At 49.0% G+C, this 21,946-nt stretch overlaps 1 protein-coding gene across 7 annotated transcripts in view; it reads left to right on the plus strand.

Moving 5' to 3' along the window:
• Positions 1-21,946, plus strand: part of CKAP5 (cytoskeleton associated protein 5) — a 1,152,983-nt gene that overhangs the window by 665,737 nt on the left and 465,300 nt on the right. The gene's annotated exons all lie outside the window — the stretch shown is intronic.

The raw sequence follows: 21,946 nt of genomic DNA on the forward strand, positions 1-21,946 counted from the left end.
ATCTGTAAATCAGGGATAGCTAGGTGGATTGTAAAATGCATACAGGTTTGCTACCACAAGGCAAAACGCACGCTATCTGTTCCCCCTAAAGCCCACTCTACACGGAAGATAGGGGCTTCTATGGCTTTTCTAGGGAACATCCCGTTAGATGATCTGCAAAGCAGCTACATGGTCAACACCGCACACTTTCACTAAACATTACTGTGTAGATGTGCAAACCAAGCAACAAGCTAGTGTGGGCCAGGCTGTACTAAACACTTTTTCAAACCACTGCAACAGATACCGGTGGTCGCCGCTAGGATTGGGAACTGCTATATAGTCTATGCAAAAGTGTGTAATCTGCAGCTCATATGCCTCAACAGAATATGCTACTTACCAGTATGCATCTGTTCTTGGCATGTAGAGCTGCAGATCTACACATGCCCACCCGCCTCCCCCGCTACCTGTATCTTTTCCAGTCTATCTTATTTATATACAACACACATGGGTTTCTTCCTTATTATTACTACACTCCATCTTTCCCTGTTGGCGACAAACAATCTGAGGATGGAGCCGAAGCCCATGCGCAATACGGACCAAGGGAGGAGTCACCGACCTTGTGACTCCCAAAGACTTTCCAAGAGGAAAAACAAACTGCAAACATGATGGCGATCTATGCAAAAGTGTGTAGATCTGCAGCTCTACATGCCAAGAACAGATGCATACTGGTAAGTAGCATATTCCTTTCAGTGCAGCCATTATGGTGCTGTGGAGTACGAATGACACTCCCAGCACCATATACTTTTAAGGGCAGCACTGCACTTACAATGTCTAAGAATTGGTCTAGACACTGTAGGGGTACAGGGCTCATGCACCTGTACCCTCACCACTGGTATAGTGCACCCAGCTAGAGGGGTGGCTGACCTTTGCCAGGTCAGTGGGTTGTAGGCATGGCACACAGGGATGTGTGCCATGTCGACTCTTTACTTTGTTTTGCATCATAACGCGCAGCCTGCAATGGCAGAGTGTGTAAAAGTACAGGGCCTCTAAGGGTGGCACAATAAGTGCTGCAGCCCTTAGAGGTCTTCCCATGTCACAGTACCCTGGGTACCTGTGGTACTATTTGCCATGGGCTGACCTGTGGCCAGAGATGCCAATTGGGTTTGGGTACAGTCTTGGGGAAAGAACACAGGCCCTGGGAACAGGAATGGCATGGACCCAGGGCACATCAAGTTAAAAGTGCATCAGTAGTCTGGCAAAAAGTGGGGGTTACTGCAACAGAAAGCCAGCTTATCCATTATTGGGGTATCTTTCATAGATTAACATGCCTGATTCATTCCCCGTCGCTGAGGCGGAAGTGCCACGGTAAAATATAAAAGTAGTAGGCTAAAAGAAAAGCCCGAAGGCCTAAATCTACATCATTATAGTAAAGAGGACCAAAAGACCGCTCCAACCAATCGGCTACCAGCACCCTCTAGAACACTCTCAGCAGAGGCAGTTCTCAGATTTTCACTGCACGTCGTGTGGAAGGGAGTCTCCCTGAGTGCCCACTCGGATCTTCTCCAACTCTTCAGAATGTCTGATGGGAAAGCTCTCTTCAAACCCTGCAGGACCTGTGAAAAGAAGAGGGTCCATGTTGATGACCAGCATAAAGACTGCTTTTATTGCCTTTATCTAAGCATGTGGCAAAGGATTACAAGATCTGCCGTACTTTACCTACTAAGACTCTTGGGTATAAAGAGGCAAGACTGCTTTTGTGGCTCTCATCTTCTTCGGCTGAGGAGGATGACCGAGCCTCAACTTCGAGTGAAAGAGCTAGATCCCATGACAGCTCTTCAAGTGAGGGAAGAAAACACCATAAAGCTTCCCATGATGTTTCTGACCCTTCACAGAGGTCACCTAAGATTTCCTCTGTGTCAACGCAGTCTCCACATCTACATCGGTCAAGGATCCTAAGAAGGCTACTTCAAAAACTGAGTAAAAGCCATGTCAACGATTTCTGTGACCACCTGCTCCATCGTCGACCGCTACTGTCGCGACGACGGCCATTACTTCACCTATTCTGTCTACTAGAATCTCTATCACGTATAAGAATTCGGTTTTTAACGAATCGTCGACGAGTCATCGAAGCCTCTACCGTCGAAGATATTATCATCAATTAAGTCTATGTAGTCTACGTCTGCCCCATCGACCGCATCAGCGAAGACTGTCGGACGATCCAGTCAACGATGATCCGGTCTACGACGGATCGATAGCGATCTCGTCAATAGCGATCCCATCGAAGAAGAGCCCATCGACGGATTTACCAGTTTCATCTTGGGTACCTTTGCCTTCTCAATCAACGCCCATATCATCTGGGCCTTTTCAACTTGACAGTTCAAAGGCCTCAAGATTACAGCAAGATCTCTCCGCTTCTGCCTTCACCCCTTCTGGAATCTTACGTTGAGGATGAGGACTATGAGGACAAAGATGAACCATTTGGCACTGCTCACCATCCTTCTGAGCTTAACATTGTCAAGACGGTGACTACGACGATTACCAGCAACAATATTATCGGGAAGAGCTTATGGTCCCATACCATAGATTTCCTCGAAGTCGCGCCAGAGGGAGATGAGCCGCCTCCCACCATCGCTTAATCAGGATCTCCAGGCTATGCTGGGGGATTACCGTCAAAGGTTTCACCCACAACAGGCTGTCTCAGAAAATCCACCCCCACCAGCAGTGGTCCCTGATCCGTTGCCTCAGTCTGAGATTCCTGTTACACCGGCTCATCCTTCGGGTCCATCTGGACGGGTGCACCATGACACTACATTTTCTGAGGAGGAGGTTGAAGAGGGAGAATTACCTGAGAATACTAATATTACGGATCCCTGGGATTAATTTATAATACCAATGCCTTCTCCACCCCTTCCTCTACCTTCTGATTCTCCCCCTGAGGATATCTGAGGATTTCAAAATTTAATGCAGCGAGCGGCAGCTAGATTCCAGCTGCCTGTTAGTCGAGCAGACTGTTTTTTTGCATGAGTCATGGAAGAGTATAAGATCACGTGAACTGTTCCAATTGACTATCTGGAATGAAGGGGTTAAGATCATGAAGACACCTGCGTCTATTCCGGCAGTGCTTCCTCGAATAGAGAAAGTACCGTGCTCCTGCTACCAGCCCATCTGGTCTGATTGGTCATCCACAACCAGACACAGTAATTTGTCAAACCGCCCAACGACGATCAAAAAATCCTGCAACGCCTATCACCACGCCGCCTGATAAGGAAGGACGGAGGCTGGACCTTATAGGTAAAAAATTATTTATCATGGCCGCGGCCTCGATTAGAGCTTCCTAAATCTCTGGCTATAATAGGCAGTTATGAATGTCAGATGTGGTCAGATATGGGGGAACTTATTGATCTCATTCCTGAGGGCCGTAGACAGGAAGCAAGGAAAATCCTGTTGGAGGGAGAACGAGCCGCATCAAACTATAGATTGCGCACTAGACATTGTAAATACCAACTTTTGTCAGCTCACCGGGGCTGCAGTGCTTAGACACCAAGGTTGGCTTAAAGTCACAACTTTCAGGCCGGAGGTGCAAATGAAGATTCTAGACATGGCCTATGATCGAGAGTCTTAGTTTGGTAAACACATTGATGAGGCCCTCCTTGCTATAAAGACTGACATGGATACCACCAGATCGTTAGGTGCCCTTCAATATCGGCGCGGATCTTTCAGAGGTGCAAGAGGACGTGGTTTTACTTAGAGGAGGATATCCAAACCATCAAAACAGGCAGTATCAATCGCAGTATAGACCGCCTTACAGCCAATCATACCGCCAATCCTCTACGGCTAGTTTCTCCGGTCAGGGTGGTAGAAAACGACCACAGAATCCCGGTAGAGATGCCAACAGGAAACTATCTCCACAGGGTGCCAGCCATTTTACCCTCCTTACCCATGGGCGTGAAGATTTCAGCTTTTGTTCACAAGTGGCAGGAAATTACTTCAGATAAATGGGTTCTAGACCTAGTAACCAATGGCCACACCCTGGAATTTATCAAACAGCCACTTACTACTCTACCCAGGGGTCTCCCTTGTCTTCACTTATTATTCAAAGAAGCCTTAACGATGCTCCTCAAGAATGCAATAAAGAAGGTTCCATCATCTCCGAGAGGAAACGGTTTCTATACCCGTTTCTTCCTCATCAAGAATTCGGGAGAATGGCGACTGTTTCTGGACCTCCGCAAGCTGAACAAATTCCTCAAAAAGCAAAGTTTCGGATGGTCATGCTTTTTGAGATTTTAGACTGTTTAAACGAAGGAGATTTTATTGCTTCTCTGGATATGGAAGATGCGTATTTCCACATCCCTATCCACCCCAAACATCGCAAATATCTTCGCTTCACAGTGGCTGGCGCCCACTATCAGTTCGAAGAGCTCCAGTTTGGGCTGAAATCGGCACCAAGAATCTTCACGAAGTGCGGCTCCAGGGACAGCAACATTGATATCTCGACGAATCCAGGTGTTCCCTTATCTCGACGATTGGCTAATCAAAGGTCCTTCGGAGCAAGAAGCCAAGGTTGCCACAACAGCATGTCTTCATCTCTTCGCTTCCCTGGGGCTGACTCAACGAGAGCAAATCGCAATTGCATCCACTTAGTCATTCCATTTCTCGGAGCACTGTTAGACACGGTCCAGTGCAAAGCTATCTTGTCACACGACCGCCAAATACGTCTCCAAAAATTAGCAATTTTAATTTCAAGAAGGTCAGTTTCTGTCCGTATGTTCGCTTCACTCCTGGGGATGTGCTCTTCTGCAATACATCTCATACCTTTGGCATGGCTTAAAATGAGACTGAGTGCCATCTTTCTTGCATGGTATACCCCCACTTTTTGCTGAATTGCTGATGTACTTTGACTGAGTGCACCCTGGGCTCCTGCCAATCAGGTGCCCAGGTCCTGTGTTCCTTCCCTAAAAACTGCATTGAAGCCTAAACCCAATTGGCATCTCTGGGCACATGTCAGCCCCTGGTAAATTGTACCATAGGTACCCAGGGCACTGTGACCAGAGAAGGCCGCTAAGGGCTGCAGCACTTATTGTGCCACCCTTAGAGGCTGAGTGCCTTGGTGCAGAACAAAACAGTCAGACACACATCCCTGTGTGCCATGCCCACAAACACACCGCCCTGGCATACCTCAATCAGCCCTCTAGCTGGGTGCCCTATGCCAGTGGTGTTGGTACAGGTGCATGAGCCCTGTACCCCTACAGTACCCAGGTCCATTCCTGGGCACCAAGTGCAGTGCTGCCATTAAGAGTATATGGTGCTCGGTCATCATCACGAACTTCACAGCACCACGATGGCTGCACTGAAGACTGAGAAGTTTGGTATCAAACTTCTCAGCACATTAAACCCACTCTGATTCCAGTCTGGGATTTAATGTAAAATGCACGACAGAGGGCATCTTGAGATGCCCCCTGAAACTAACCAACAACCAGCGTCCTGACTGAGAGGCTGCCTAGGCTGCCACCCAGCAGACATGTTGCTGGAAGCTGGGTAGAGAGCCATCTGCTGTCGTGGATCTGCAACAATGCACATCCTGGGCGAGGTGCTAGGTCTCCTCCCCCTGCATGGGCAGGGGAAGCTTCATAGGCATGCCGCCTTTGTGAGCTTCTCCAGGCCACTTACTGTACTCAGTAACTGGCCCCCACTCTGGCAGGAAGATCGGCAGGAAACCCCAAGTGAGCAAAGGGGGTGTGCCAGCCTCCTCCAACCCTGAGGTGGGGGAGGCGAGGTGAAGCACAACTCCGGGCTCTCGCCGTCATGAGGATGGGTAGCCCTACCCAATCAGGACCATGCTCCTGCCCCCCTCCCACTGGAGAGTGGCAGGCTAGGGGGTGTACCCACCCCACGGAAGGGACCCATTGGTCCCTGACCTCTACTTACCTGTAACGCCCCTAAATTTAGTATTTAGGGGCACCCTGAACCTTCCTTCCTCAGATCCCGATTTTGAAACAAGAAAGAAAGAAGACCTGCTGTGCAGCTGCTAACAAGAGGACATCACCAACTGACTTGGCCCTAGCCCTACAGGCCTGTCGACCCTCGAACCTCCTCCTGCTAAACCCCGGCGTCTCCAGTGGTCAGCAACCTCAAACCCCGGAGGACCTGACTGCCTTGCTCATCTAAAGACTGGGACTCCCACGAGCAGTGGTTCTGCTCAAACAGCAACAACCCCTGGTGCCAGCCAGGAACCGCGAATCCAGCACACTCTGCACCCGCCGAGCCTGGCCTGTGCCTGAGTGAACAAAGACAATGAGGACGTCCCCCCCCTCCCCCCCACCCCAGCGACTGTCACCAAGAATCCAGCATCCAAGGACCCTCCTCGATGCTCCTGACGACGCCTGCAGCCTCACAACCAGGGACCTCTCCAATTGCGACTAGCAGGGGGTACGATTTCCCAACGCCAAAAGGCAACCCGGCGCCCTGCGGCCCTCTGTGCCCGACTTCTGGGTGCCTACCTAACCTACAGCTTCCCAACTTACCTCTCAAAGTGGTGGTCTCACCTGAACAATCTCCATCCCAGAGCTTGCAGCCTTTGTTCATCTTGCATCTTCTCCATTGAAATACATTGAGCGTCCGACTGCTCAAAAGCACCCTGCACCCAGCTGCCTGAGTGCCCCTGGAAGTGCAACATCTATCCTATCTTACTTCCCCACTTGCCTTGTATAAGTGACCAGGAGCCCAGCTCCCACAGCCGTGTGGCCTGCCTGATAGCAGCCATCAACCAAAGGCCCCCTGCTTGCCATAGTCTAACATTTGGCCTAACTCTCTCTGCACCCGGCTGCCCCTGTGCCACTGAGGGTGTAACAACTGTACCTACCTGACCCTGGGAGACCCCTGAGTCTATGCTCAGAACCTTAACTCTGCCAGTCGAGTACTTACCTGAAAGCCGATAACCTACATTTTCTCCATAGGGTAACATTGACTGGTTTTACTTGGAAATTCTTCTAAGTATCGAGTTTTGAAACTTTAAAATATCCACTTAAAATCGGCCGATCAACGAAAACGAAATTACTCACCTGTTACCAGTAGAGATCCCAGTGCTGGATCTTGGTGCCCAGCACTGACCCTGAAAAGTAATTATAACTGCGATTTTCCCATAACCAAACTTTCCTCCATTGGATAACATTGCCTGGTTTTCAACAGAAATTCTTCCAAGGGTCGATTTTTCAAACATACAAATATTACTTAATAATCGCCTGTGTAACAAAAATGATTTCTTTCAACTGTTTACAGGAGATGCACCAGGGCTGAATCCAGGATCCAGCCCCAAGTAACAAAAACCTATGCAAAGTAATTGATTTTGCCTTTACTTAAAAATTCCCATTGAGATCAATGTTATCATTGCGTTTAACTTGTGTTGTCTATTGCAACAACTGTAACAATTGCATTTAAGTCTATTGCTTATTGAAAGTACTCAACTAGAGCATATCATTCTGAGAAAGTATTTTGATACCTACTTGTGGTTCTAAAATAAAACAAGCATATATTTTTTTTATATATAAACCATTGGCCTAGAGTTCAGTTATTGAGTGTGTGAGACCGTTTGCTGACTGTGTACAACAAATGCTTTACACTGTCCTCTGATACTGCCTTACTGGTCGACCAACTACCACTTTAGAGAGTAAGGTTATATCTAACTTTAGCCTCTGCCAAACCTTTGGGGACTGTGGACTCTGTACACCCTTTACCTATTTGGGGACAGTATATAAAGATCCACTTTCTTAAAGACCTCTTCAAGAGGTGTTACATCTTCAATGGCAGCAAGCTGTGGGTTCTTTAGACAATTCCATCAGGGTCATGCCGCGCATGATAGAATCTGATAGAGACTACTAGCCGTAGATTAATTCACGTAGAATTATCCCCAGACGTGAGACTGGATCCGGAAAACCTTTTGCCCAGCATCCCTGCGCGCCGGGGGGGACGGCATCATGCGACTCCACCCAGGCGGCGTCCGCGCACGTGACGTCAGCGAGGTCACAAGTCCCACCCCGGCGCGCCTATGTCAGTTTTCTTCTGAACTTTTCCGTGCCACAACATGGAGCCAGCAGACAAACCTGGGAGAGTATAGGAACCGTGTGCAAAAGAGCAGAAAAAGGAATGGTGAGGAACCCCCCCCCCCCCCTCCCCCGGAGACAAGGGACATATGTAAAAATGTCACGATAACATGCAACAGGACTACAACCCTAACCAAAGACAAGGCAGGGGAACCAGTCTGGGACACACAGGGAACGACAAAACTCTAAGACATCCCCATGCACAACCAAAACGACTGTCCTGAGATTTTGGCCAAATCTCGTGCCCACAGCACGATCAAAACTTGCGCTGAACTTCCTTCTCTCTGTTCATCTTCACTTGTCAAACAATTTATGAAAGGGCTTTTCCGAGCCTTCCTTCCAGTGCGAGCACCCACTCCTGAGTGGGAACTCAACTCCGTGCTAGCGCAATTAATGAAACGTCCATTTGAGCCGACCCACAAAGCTGATCTCAAATTCCTCATTTGGAAGGTCGCTATTCTACTGGCCCTTACTTCTGCACGAAGGGTTAGTGAAATCCAAGCTTTCACCATCACTGAACCTTTCTTACATTTCTCTCAGGATTACGTAACCCTTTGAACAAACCTGAAATTCATCCCTAAGGTACCATCACAATTTCATTTAAATGAACCCGTAAGATTAAGAACTTTCTTTCTGGATCCTTCCACTCCAGCTGAAGGAGCATTACACTCTCTGGATGTTAAGCGCTGTTTAAAATTCTACCTACAGAAAACTAAATGCATCAAACGTTCCAACCAACTGTTTGTGGCCTATGGTCAAACAACACTTGGAACTGCAGTGACAAAGGCAACAATCGCCAGATGGCTGGCATCTACGATTAATTTCTGCCATAAGGCCAACAAACCTTTACAGAGCAAAGCCAAAGCTCATTCTTCAAGAACTGTGGCAGCTTCTACAGCATTGTTTGCTGGGGTGACTCTGGAAAATATCTGTCGTGCTGCGACATGGAAAAATGTCCACACGTTCACGAAGCATTACTGTCTTCTATCTGCACAACAAGAAGATGCAGCTGTTGGACAGGTGGTTCTACGCCATCTTTCATTAAGGTCAGATTCAGGTATTTCTTCTTTTATATGCTACCATGTTTCATGCAACATACATATTGATATGTCTAAAGAGCTGTGTGTGTGTGTGTGTATATATATATATATATATATATATATATCAGTATATGTATATTCATATATGTCTTCATGTGTTATTTCGATAATGACTTAACATACCTTTTGATTTAGCTTGGTTATTTTAAGAATGTTCAACCATTGTGGATGCAGTTTGGGAGTTTATGAACACTTCGGTCCCGCCGTCGACTTCGGTCCCGCCGCCGCCGTCGACTTCGGTCCCGCCGTCGACTTCGGTCCCGGCGCCGCAGGTCCCCGTGGAATCCAGGCCTGGATCTGTCGGCGCCTGTCGACCTCAGTCGACCTCACGACGCCTCCTCCGCTGACACCGGTTCCACCCCCGGTGCCGTCTCCGGACGACGCCGTGCCCCGGTCCGGCGCCAATCTGCGCCGCATCCGATGGCTGACCATTTAATCTACCGTCCGGCTCTGGTTATTCCCCCTGTTTATCAGGAATCTGATGACGGGGGCGACTGGGAGGGGTCCTCAGACCCTCTGGCCATGCAGGCCGAATTATCACAGGACTGGGCAGATGAGCTGGGGTATGCCAGTGGTCTGGACCCCTCCCCGGACACTGGCTTCATCTCTCCTCTGACTGTGGCTTCGGAGGAAGGTGCTACATTTTCCGTGGTGCTGCGCAAGGCGGCCGAAGCCCTTGGGCTGGAGCTGCCTGCTGTGGCCGTGAGGACTAACCTCCTCACTGAAGTGCTTCAACCGTCAGCAAGCTCCTCGGAGCCTCTGCTGTAGTTCAATGAGGCACTAGTGGACGTTCTGAAGGGCACCTGGTCCAAGCCCTCCACAGTACCTCCTGTGGATCGGAACGTGGCCCGGTGCCACTGCCCAGCTTTCTGTCCCAACACCCCACGCCCGAGAGCCTGGTTATCCAGGCCTCTACTTCCCAGTCCTCCTTCCCGTCCGCTCCTCCGGATTGGGAATCCAAGAGGCTGGAACAGTTCGGTATGAAGCTGTTCTCTTCCCTTAGTTTGGGACTGCGGTCCTTGAACACCACTTGCCTCTTGGACCGTTACTCTCACACTGTGGGATACGGTGGAGGACATGCTGCCCCAGTGTCCGGAGGAGGCCCGGACACAGCTCGCCCAGGCTCTTGCCGACGGGCGGGATGCAGCGCGACATGCTATCCGATGTGGACTAGACACTATGGACTCGCTGGGTAGGGCGATGTCAGACACGGTTGGCTGCGGTCCGCGTCTTTCTCAGGGGATGTCCAGAGCGCGCTCATGGATATGCCCTTTGATGGCACTCTCCTTTTTGGTGAAAAGGCGGATAGTGCGCTGGTGCGCTTTAAGGACTCCTGGGCTACGGCCAAGTCTTTGGGCCTCTCGGCCCCGCGACCGCAAACTTCCGCCTTTCGTGGCCAAGGAATGGGCGCCCCCTCACGTCCGCCTAGCCACCGGCCACAGAACCAACCTGCACGCGGACGTGGATTCCGCCGAGGCGGTACCGGGGGTCAACGTGCCGGTCAGTCCACATCCACCCCAGCAGCATCCGCCTCAGTCCTCCTAGTCTGTGCTTTCAGGCCCATTCCACGCCAGTGGGAGGCAGAGTTCGCCATCACCTGCGCCACTGGCGTTCATCACGTCGGACAGGTGGGTGCTGCAGATCGTCTGAAGGGGCAACTCCCTCCCCTTCGAGACGACCCCTCCAGCCATGCCACCGCAGTACCACCGTATGTCGGGGGGGGGGGGGGGGGATCACTTGAATTTTCTGCGGGAGGAAGTTACGGCCAAAGGGACCATGGAGCACGTTCCTGGTCCAGAAGTAGGTTGTGGTGGTTGTTCCCTCTACTTTCTGGTTCCCAAGAAGGGCAAAGGGGGCCTACGCCCTATCTTGGATCTCAGGAGCGTCAACGCCTTCCTCTGGAAGGAGAGGTTCAAGATGCTTAACCTAGCTCAGGTTCTGGCTGCCCTGGATCCAGGAGACTGGATGGTAGCGTTGGACTTGCAGGACGCTTATTTTCACATCCCCGTCCTGCCAGCCCACCGGTGTTACCTGTGGTTCACGGTGGGTCAGGAGCATTTTCAGTTCACTGTGCTCCCCTTCGGCCTCACCAGTGCCCCTCTGGTGTTCACAAAAGTGATGGCAGTGGTTGCAGCTCATCTGCGCAGATCAGGGGTTCCAGTCTCCCCCATCTCGACGACTGGCTGTTGAAAGCAGGCTTGCCCCAGCAAGTCCTCTCCCACCTCCAGACTACGGCTGACCTCCTGCATTTGCTGGGGTTCTCCATCAATGTGCCTAAGTCACATCTGAGTCCCTTCCAGAAGCTCCTCTTCATAGGAGCAGTTCTGGACTCGGCGCAGTTCCGGGCTTATCCTCGAACAGCGGGTCTGGGATATTCAGGCTCTGATTCCCATCTTTCAGCCTCTATTCTTGGTTTCGGTCAGGTTGGTGCTGCGGCTTCTGGGTCTGATGGCCTCCTGCATCCTGCTAGTGCATCACGCCAGGTAGCGAATGCAGGCTCTGCAGTGGGACCTGAAGTTTCAGTGGGCCCAGAAGTTTCAGTGGGCAACCTGTCCGACCATGTCTTTATCTCGAAGGGCACTGCAAAACAGTTGCAGTGGTGGCTCATGGACCGCGATTGGATCAGCGGCAGATCCCTCTCCCTACCCCATCCAGAGCACGTAGTAGTAACAGATGCCTCCCTCCTGGGATGGGGGGGGGCCACATGGGGGAGGCGGGGATCAGGGGACTCTGGTCTCCGGTGGTGTCCCGGCTCCATATCAACCTTCTGGAGCTGATGGCGTTCCGACTTGCACTAAAGGCATTCCTTCCCTCTGTCCGGGGAAGTATAGTGCAGGTGTTCACGGACAACACCACCGCCATGTGGTATTGCAACAAACAGGGCGGGGTGGGGTCGTGGACCCTTTGTCAGGAGGCTCTGCACCTCTGTACATGGCTGGAACATCAGGGCATCACCCTGGTGGTTCAAGATCTGGCGGGCTCTCTGAACGCCAGAGCAGACGAACTCAGCCGCCGGTGCATGATGGATCACGAATGGCGTCTGAACTCTGATGTGGCGCAAGGTCTTTCTGCAGTGGGAAGAGCCTTGGTTAGATCTATTCGCCACCGAAGAGAACGCGCAATGTCAGCAGTTCTGCGCGTTGGCGTTTCCAAGGGGGCACTCGCTCGGGGGCGCCTTTCGTCGCGAGTGGAGTTGCGGTCTGTTGTACACCTTTCCGCCTATACCACTTCTTCCCAGAGTGCTGAAGATCAGGCGCGACCGGGCCCAAGTCATCTTGGTGGCTCCGGATTGGGCAAGAAGGTACTGGTATCCCGAGCTACTCAGTCTGTCGATCGATCCCCCGATACGACTGCCTCTTCAGGAGGACCTTCTGTCTCAGCAGCAGTTGACGGTCCTCCACCCGAACCTGTCCAGTCTCCACCTCCATGCGTGGAGATTGTGTGACGACAGTTGATGCCATTTGACTTGCCTCCTGAAGTCTGTGATGTTCTGGCAGCCAGGCGTCCCTCCACAAAAACGGTAAACGCCTGCAGGTGGAACAAATTTGTGGCATGGTGCACAGCAAAGGCGGTGTGTCCCCTTTCCGGCCCTCTTTCTGAGGTTCTCCTCTTTCTTCTTTCAATGGCCCAGCAGGGCTCTGCTCTGGGCACCTTGAAGGGTTATCTTTCTGCTATCTCTGCTTTCTTACGGCTTCCTGATCAGCCTTCTCTTTTCAAATCCCCTGTTTCTCGTTTCTTCAAAGGCATTACTCACATGTTTCCTCCTGTCCCTTTCGTAATGCCTCAGTGGGATTTAAACCTGGTCTTGACATATCTGATGTGCGCTCCCTTTGAGCCTCTTCATAATTGTCCCCTTCGTCTTCTGACTGTTAAGACTGCTTTCCTGGTAGCCCTCACCTCGGCTAGATGGGTGAGTGAGCTCCAGGCTCTATCTTCTAAGCCTCCTTTTTTTTCTGTCCATCCGGACACGGTTGTCCTCCGGACTCGTCCTTCCTTTCTTCCGAAAGTGGTGACTGCCTTTCACATTGGGCAGTCTGTCACCTTGCCCACCTTCTTTCCGCCTCCTTCGAAAGGAGAGGCTCCACCGTCTAGACCCAAAACGGGCGCTATCCTTTTATTTGGACCGCACCAAACAGTTCCGGGTGGACGACCAACTCTTTGTTGGATACGTGGGTGCTAAGAAGGGGCAGGCAGTGCACAAGCACACCATCTCGCTGTGGGTCGTCTTGTGTATAAAAGCTTGTTACTCCTTGGCTAAAAAGGACCCTCCTGTAGGGCTGAGAGCCCATTTCACCCGGGCCACAGCGGCGACTACTGCCCTGGGCCGAGGAGTCCCTTTGCAGGACATCTGTCAGGCAGCAACGTGGGCCTCGCTGCACACATTTGCCAAGCATTATTGCCTGGACATCCAAGTCCGGAGAGATGGCTTCTTTGGCCGTTCTGTTCTCCAGGACTTTCTGGTGTGATCTTGGTTCTCAGACCCACCACCGGGGTTGGTATTGCTGGGGTATCTATTCTAAGGTGAGGAATCTAACTAACGTGTTTCTTTCAGATGAACAAGTTACTTACCTTCGGTAACAATGTATCTGTAAGAAACATTAGTTAGATTCCTCACCGACCCACCCATCCTCCCCGTTCTGCGAACCGACATCTAGGGTTAAGGTTATCCTTTTCATGGCCCTAGACTTTTTGGGCACCAGTGTCCGTCTCTTGCATGGCTGCGTTCCTATCACGGAAAGCTATGTACAAGAACTGTCCACGCGCGAGGGCGGCGTCTAAGTACTCCGACTTCATTCCGGCGCACGACGACGGACGTGGAGCCGCAGACTACGCCTAGCGACGCGCAAGGGGTATTGCTGACGAAAAATCTTTCCGGATCCAGCCTGACGCCTGGGGATATTCTAAGGTGAGGAATCTAACTAACTAATGTTTCTTACAGCTACATCGTTACCGAAGGTAAGTAACTTGTTCTTCTGGGCTAAGCCTGAAGGCTGCCTTAAACAGATACCACTTAGAGCTTTCTAAGGTTGTCCAGGACCACTGGATTAGTGCAGGGTGCTACATTAATATAAGTGAGCACCATATACTAAGTCAGCCTCCTACAGTGCTCACTTATGAATAATAAGAATGAATTGAAAAAATGTACGAATGACCAACTTGGGATCTTTTTAGATGATAAAAAGGCCACTTCACTAACGAGGGGTCGGAGGCCAAGAAGGAATAGCTGTTAAATGCATTTCGTAACCATAGGTTCGAGGCATAGGAGCTGCAGAATTCACACACTGTGCATAGATCACCATCTGGTGTTGGGGCTCGGATGCTTGCACCTTGTGTTGGAAGAAGTCTTTTGTAGTCACGACAGGTGACTAATCCCTTGGACGCTAGTGTGCATGGGCATCGACTCCATCCTTAGATTGTTTTTTCCGCCATTGGGTTTGGCTGTCCCGTTCTCCGGTTCAGTACTGTATTATCCAAACCTTTTCGACGGGCAAACCATCAAAAAACTCGACGATATGTTTTTATTTGCGTGTCCTTCGACACGCTCCTCAAATACCCGATTCCAGTCAATGGGGGCCGATCAACGCCATTCGGGTCTACGGCTAATAGAAAGGACTCCATTTAAAAAATGCCCCCAGTGTGGAGCTAAATTTTCACACAGCGACCCACACAAGGTCTGTAACCTCTCTCTCGCCAGAGCACGAGGAGAGTAATTGCCAGGCCTGCGCCGCCTTTTGATCCAAAAAGACTATCCGTGATCGCCGGATCCGATGACCCGTTATGGCGCAACGAGCAGCTCTGGTGCCAGAGGACATCTTCAGCGAAAGCCCCGGTGTCCCAGAGGAGGATTCGGAGGATCTGGAAATAGTTTCCAAGGCAGACGACTCCGACGACCACATCACTCCAGGTCAACGAGTGAGTACAACTGCCCCAACCCCACCTGAAAAAAAGAAGGCTCCAGTCAAGCCTTCGCCTGCTGGCCCCAGTCGCGACTGAAAGAAAGCTTCAGAAGCCGAGCCCGGCTTGGGACCGACCAAGCCACATATCAGTGCCGCGCAGACATCTACACCGCAGCCGGGAACGCATCCTACTCCCACAGTCCCCAAAAACCCATTGGCACCGAGCACCTCGGCGCCGAAGAAAATGCTTTGGATCCGAAACCAAAACATTTGAAACCAAAAAAGATTTTGACATTGAAGCCGAAGGATCCAAAAACCTCTTAGAAGCCTCCAGAGCAGAAATCTAAACCCGCTCGGACCCGAAAAAGTCAGCGCCAAAGGGGACTACCAAAAATGAAGATCTTTTTCGACCGGACGCGATCGATCTGAAAACAAACTCTCCAAGTGGACCCTAATACAGGACATGTGGTCAATGTTCCACACAAGAAGAGGAAATTGGACACCCCACATATCCCTGAGGTGCCTGTAACTAAAAGACTGTGCCACTTCACCTTTATGACCCTCTTCTCCTGTTCTTTCTGCTAAGCTTTTCTCTCCTCCAAATTCTCCCATAATTCCACCATACTCGCCACCACCACAGGATGATTATGATTTAGGGGGTGGGAGAGGGAAAAATGACCCTTTCACTGACCCCGATGACGACAGACGTACCACAGGATGATTGGGATGATTATGATGATCCATTAGGTCCTCCAGACCTTCCTGATCCCGATGCATACCCAACAAAGCAATCTCCCCCAGATGACAATATTGGTTTTAGTCCGCTTATAGACAGAGCTGCCCAGTTCCATGATGTTCAAATGCATTTGAACCTCGCAGTGAAGGACTTCCTGATAGATACCTTTGCACAGCCACAAAAGAGTTTACAAACCTTACCAATGTTAAAAGGCATCATTTAACACGCCCCAGCCATATTCAAAAACCATGTAAGGCCTAGAATTCTCCATCCCAGAATTGACAAAAAATATAAACTCGCTCCCAATGATCCCACCTACATCAAGGGTCAACTACCTTTAGATTCTTTTGTGGTCACCAATGCTAGAAAACGTGCCAACTCTCAAACCTCTGGTGATGCTCCACCTCCGTACAGAGTCCAAATTATAAGATGCTTTGTGCAAACTAGTTGCTGCCCAAGCTGCTAATCACTGGAGGATAGCCAATGCGCAGGCATTACTTGCCAGGTATGATGGGGCTCATTACAACCATCTAGAAACGCTTTTGCAGCATTTGCCTCATCAATATAAGATCAAGGCCAATGATTTGATTCAAGAGGGCAAATTAATAACTAATGCATCAATCCAGTGCGCCCTTGATGCAGCAGACACCGCATCTAGGTCCATTAACACTAGTGTGTTACTAAGGAGACATGCCTGTTTGCGCATCTCTGGCTTCAAACAGGAGGTACAAACAACTATCCTCAATCACGAACAACTGTTTGGCCCAGCTGTGGATACAGCGTTAGAAAAAATGAAATAGGAAACGGAGACTGCTAAATCCATGGTAGTGTTAGTCTCCATCCACACGAGGTTCCTTTCTACGCTCCTTCTTTAGAGGTGAATCCAAAAATATCAGTGCAGACAGTGCTTCTTCCTCCTACAGAACCCTCCCACACAAACATCCCCCAACAAGGGATATTTTAGAGGTGGCTACAGAGGAAATAACCAAGAAAGAGGCCGAGGTAACAACAACACTCGCGCCTCTCCCTCTAATAAGCAGTGCCTTCCCTCCAGACCATTCCACTCCGGTCGGAGGGAGACTTTCACAGTTCCTACCTGTCTGAAAATCCATCACCACAGACAAGTGGGTAAGACAAATTATCCAGTATGGTTACTGCCTGGAACTTACAGCAACTCCACACAACATACCACCCAAGCAGCGTCCAATGTCCACGGAACATATGACACACCTCAAACAGGAAATTCTTTCGCTACTTAAAAGGCATGCAATAGAACCAGTCCCCATACAACATCAAGGAAGTTTATTCTCTATTTCCGAATCCCCCAAAAAGACTGTATCCTAAGGCCAATATTGAACCTCAGACCTCTCAATCTCTACATAAAGTCAGATCATTTTCACATGATCATTCTTCAACAGGTTCTCCACTGCTTCAACAAGGCGACTTCCTTGCCACATTAGATCTCAAGGATGCCTACTTCCATATTCCCATACACCCTGCTCACAGAAAATACCGAAGGTTCACAGTGGATGGCCAACACTATCAGTTCAAAGTCCTTCCATTTGGGGTGACCACAGCACCCAGGGTTTTCTCAAAGTGCCTTGTGGTAGTAGCAGCACAATTGCGAAGACAGCAAATCAATGTATTTCCATACATTGACGACTGGCTCATAAAAGCCAAGTCATACAACCTGTGTGTTCACCACACTTATCAAACCATTCAGCTGCTACACAACTTGGGGTTCACAGTAAGCTACACCAAGTCACACCTTCAGCCCTCCTACATTCACCAGTATGTAGAAGCCACAGTAGACACTTCCAGAGCTCTAGCATACCCCAATCCAGCAAGGATTGCCAGTATGCAAACCCTCATCTCCAAGTTTCAGCCCCAACACACTCTCCCAGCACGAGTGTTTATGCAACTCCTAGCAGTGATGGCCTCTTGAATTCTCATTGTACCTCACGCAAGACTTCAAATGCGCCCTTTACAGGAATGCTTAGCACGTCAGTGGAACCAGGCTCAAGGTCCACTTACAGATCTGGTGTTGGTGGACAGCCGCACACATCGCTCTCTGCAGTGGTGGAACACAAAATCTTTCCAGAGGGCGGCCGTTCCTAGAGACTGTTTCACAGATGATGCTAACAGCAGACGCATCACTCACCGGCTGGGGAGACAATCTCCTAAACCACACAATTCAGGGCAGGTGGACCACTTAACAAAAACTGTTCCACATCAATTACCTAGAATTACTGGCAATTATTCTAGTGTTAGTCGTTCCAAACACATCTCAACAAAGCTGTCCTAGTCCGCACAGACCATGTGACCGCAATGTATTACATACAGAAACAAGGAGAACACATTCTTTGCAGCAGTCTCACCTAGTGCAAAGTAAATGGAGATGGGCCATTCCACAGAACATATATCTTCTGCCAGAACATCTTCCAGGGGTGAAAAATAACATGACGGATCTGTTAAGTCATCAGACTCAACAGATACACAAATGGGAACTTTATCCGCAGGTTCTTCAATCCTTCTTCCAGATGTGGGGCCAACCAGACCTAGATCTGTTCGCCACACATGCAAACGCAAAATGCCCAACCTTTGCCACCAGGTTCCCACACCCGTTGTCTAAGGGCAATGCGATGTGAATGAACTAGTCGGGCAGATTTGCGTACGCTTTTCAGCCCCTCCCGCTCATTCCAATAGTACGCAAGCTCAAACAGTTTCTCAAGATGATCCTAGTTGCTCCAATATGGGCAAGACAACCATGGTTCACAACACTATTTGAACTCTCAATAGTTCCACCCCAAAAATTACACGTCTCCCCAAAGCTGCTGACGCATAATCTTGGAGAGATAAGGCACCCTGATCCAGCACAACTGAATCTAGCGACCTGGCTCCTGAAGTCCTAGAGTTCGGTTACCTTAAACTCCCACTGGACTGTATGAACATTAAGGAAGCCAGATGCCCCACTACTAGAGCTTGCTATGCAGCTAAATGGAAGAGATTCATCATTTACAGCAATAACAAAATGGACCCATTAGATGCTTCAATTCTTAACATTATCTGCGATTTGCTACATCAACAAAGATGCAATCTGGCATACTCTTCAATAAGATTACATCTGGCTGCCCTTGCCGCCTACCTACAAAACAGACATTTGTCATTGTTTAGAGTACCCGCTATCAAAGCATTTATGGAAGGCCTTAAAAGGATAATTCCACCCAAACTGCCACCCTCTCCAGTGCCTAAACATTTTTCTTACTAGACTCATGGGTCCCCCATTGAAGCCTTTACACAAATGCGAATTACAATTCTTTACATGGAAATTAGCTTTCCTTGTCGCAATCACTTCTGGAGAGTGAGATCCAGGTTTTAACCATACAAGAATCATTCTTGCAAATACATCGTAACAGGTGGTTCTTAGGACAAATCCAAAATTCCTTCACAAAGTAATCTCTGCTTTCCACCTTATTCAGTAGCTTTACCAGTATTTTTCCAAAATCCTGATTCTGTAGCGGAAAGCACTTCACACGTTCGACTTCAAAAGAGCTTTACTACATAGACAGGACTAAAACCTTTAGGAAAACAAAGCAACTGTTTGTAGCTTTCTCTCCACCTCATAAAGGGAGTCCTATTTCCAAAGCCGGAATTGCCAGGTGGATAGTAAAATGTATTTAAATATGCTATCAGAAAGCAAAACGTACGTTAACAATTCCCCCTAAAGCGCATTCAACACATAAACTAGGGGCTTCCATGGCATTCTTGGGGAACATTCCCCTAGAAGACATTTGTAAGGCAGCAACATGGTCTACAACACACCCCTTCACCAAACACGATTGTGTAGCTGTGCAGGCAAAGGAACAAGCTTCTGTAGGCCAAGCTGTTCTGACACTTTTCCAAACCACTGCAACCGATACAGGTGACCACTGCTAAGGGAGGCACTGCCGTACAGTGTATGCAGTGTGTGAATTCTGCAGCTCGTATGCCTCGAACAGAAAATGCTATTTACCAGGATGGAGTCGATGCCCATGCACACTTTCGTCCAAGGGAGAAGTCCCCTATCGCGTGACTACAAAAGACTTCTTCCAAAACAGCAAGGTGCAAGCATCGGAGCCCAACATCAGATGGCGATCTATGCACAGTGTTAATCTCTGCAGCTCTACATGCCAAGAACAGAGGCATACTGGGAAGTAGCATTTTCCTTCTCCAGTATTAGAAGCCGTCATCGATTCACATGCGGCTAACCTTCATCTATTGCAGCATATTAACAAGAAAAGCTGAGGTATTGAGCTTCTCTCAGAAGTGTTATAGAGAATGATTCATGGTGATTGGTTAAGGCAAAACTTTGGTCTCTTTGAGTAAAAACTATGATAGGTTAATAAGAGGCCTAAGCCTTTTCTTTTTTGGTCTATACCGATCATGGTACTACTAATCCGGGGTACCGGGGACTCCCATCATGACGACTGGAAATAATTCAAGCATGTGAATCAATGAAAGCTTTCAATACCGGAGAACTACTGTTACATAACTTATTTCTTAACCGCTAATGCCTTCTTGCCCTCCGACCACCCTGTTAGTGAAGTGACCTTTTTAGGTCTCGCCTGGTGAAAGCAGCGCTTGCGTTGCTCTCGCCATGGAGAGGACCTTTTGGAATCAATTCAGCCAAATCTGAATTCACGCGCATCCAAATGGACAAAGGTGGCTGCTCTTACCATCGCAAAGCTAAACCTGCACGCGCAGGGAGAAAAAAAATTACACGCGCATGTCGACAGCCGGACGCCATCTTTGCGTACGCGCCCATTTATTTGTCCCTACACGTGCGTGCTTTCGCTTTCCCAGACAGGCTGAAGGGCCTGGTGGCAGTGCTGAGGAAACTGCCGCGGCACGCGCAGCCAAAGCTGGACCCCAGGAGCTGGAGCAAGGCTTCCCCCAAGCATTGCTTGTTCTATATGTGATGCACCGTAATCCTGACTGTAAGAAAGCAATCAACAGGCTAACAGCTCTAATTATAAACACTAGACCCCGCGTGTTGGATAACAGCGGCCTCATGTGTAGGTAAGCCATTTACTGTGCGTTTCTTTGGTGGCTCCCCTAGGAGGAGCAATTGCCACTTCTGCGAGAGGCATAGATTCCCGCGCGCAGTATTTGGTTTTAACTTCAGCCTCTCAGCGTGTCGTTCTCACTCCCTTGAAACTACCTCCACCCTCACGCTGGTGATCTACACCCCAACACTCCCTTTTGAAGGCAACAAAATTGGAACGCCTTGGTTGGTCACCAACGTCACAAGGCCATGTCAGAGGTTACCGTGGGGAGTGGCGTTCCCATAGACATGAGGTTCTCTGGAAATATATGCTTTACTTGAAATTGCTTGTTATATCACAAAATGAGCTTCACCTTCCGAACCGGCTATTAATACATTGTACTTTGCCATGTTCTTCTACTTGCCTTTCTTTTTATTTTTTTACGTTTCAATTCTTTATTGTATTTTTCAGGAAGTTATACATGTAGCAGATACAGAAAGTGTTCTTAAAATAGTTCAGCGATCTCTACAACCTGCCGTATGTTTCAGATCCGTTTTTCTTTGTGAACAGTTGAAACTTAGTTTCAACAAGCATTTGCAATGCAATAGGTCTCGCAGTTACGAGAGTTTCAGCTATTGGCATTGTAAATAACAATGCCTTTTATTATTTTTTTTTTTTTTTAAAGGCATTATTTGCAATGTCAATAGCTCAAACTTGCGTAAATGCTAGACCTATTGCATTGCAAATACTTGTTTTAGCTAAAAGATCCCAAGTTAGTCATCCGTACATTTTCTCAATTCATTCTTCTATTCTTTTTAGTCTGAGAGGTGCAGAGAAGGAGAAAGATACGAAACTGACATAAGTGCGCAGTGATGAGCCTTGTATGCTACTCTGTTCCTCTCTTCCAATGCGGTATGAAGTCACTGAAAAGCTATTTGTTACCACCTATCTATTTCCCAGCTCAGTCGTGCGCCTAGGGATATTTTAGATGTGATGAATCTGCATTTAGAGTATCCACAAAAGAGAACATTACAATAGGTAAGTAAGTTGTTAGCCGCGCAGTATCATTCTATCTATATTATGTTATGCCCTAGGCACAAAGATCCTTTTGAAG

Source organism: Triturus cristatus, chromosome 3_1, assembly GCF_964204655.1.
Source record: "Triturus cristatus chromosome 3_1, aTriCri1.1, whole genome shotgun sequence".
Taxonomy (NCBI): Eukaryota; Metazoa; Chordata; class Amphibia; order Caudata; family Salamandridae; genus Triturus; species Triturus cristatus.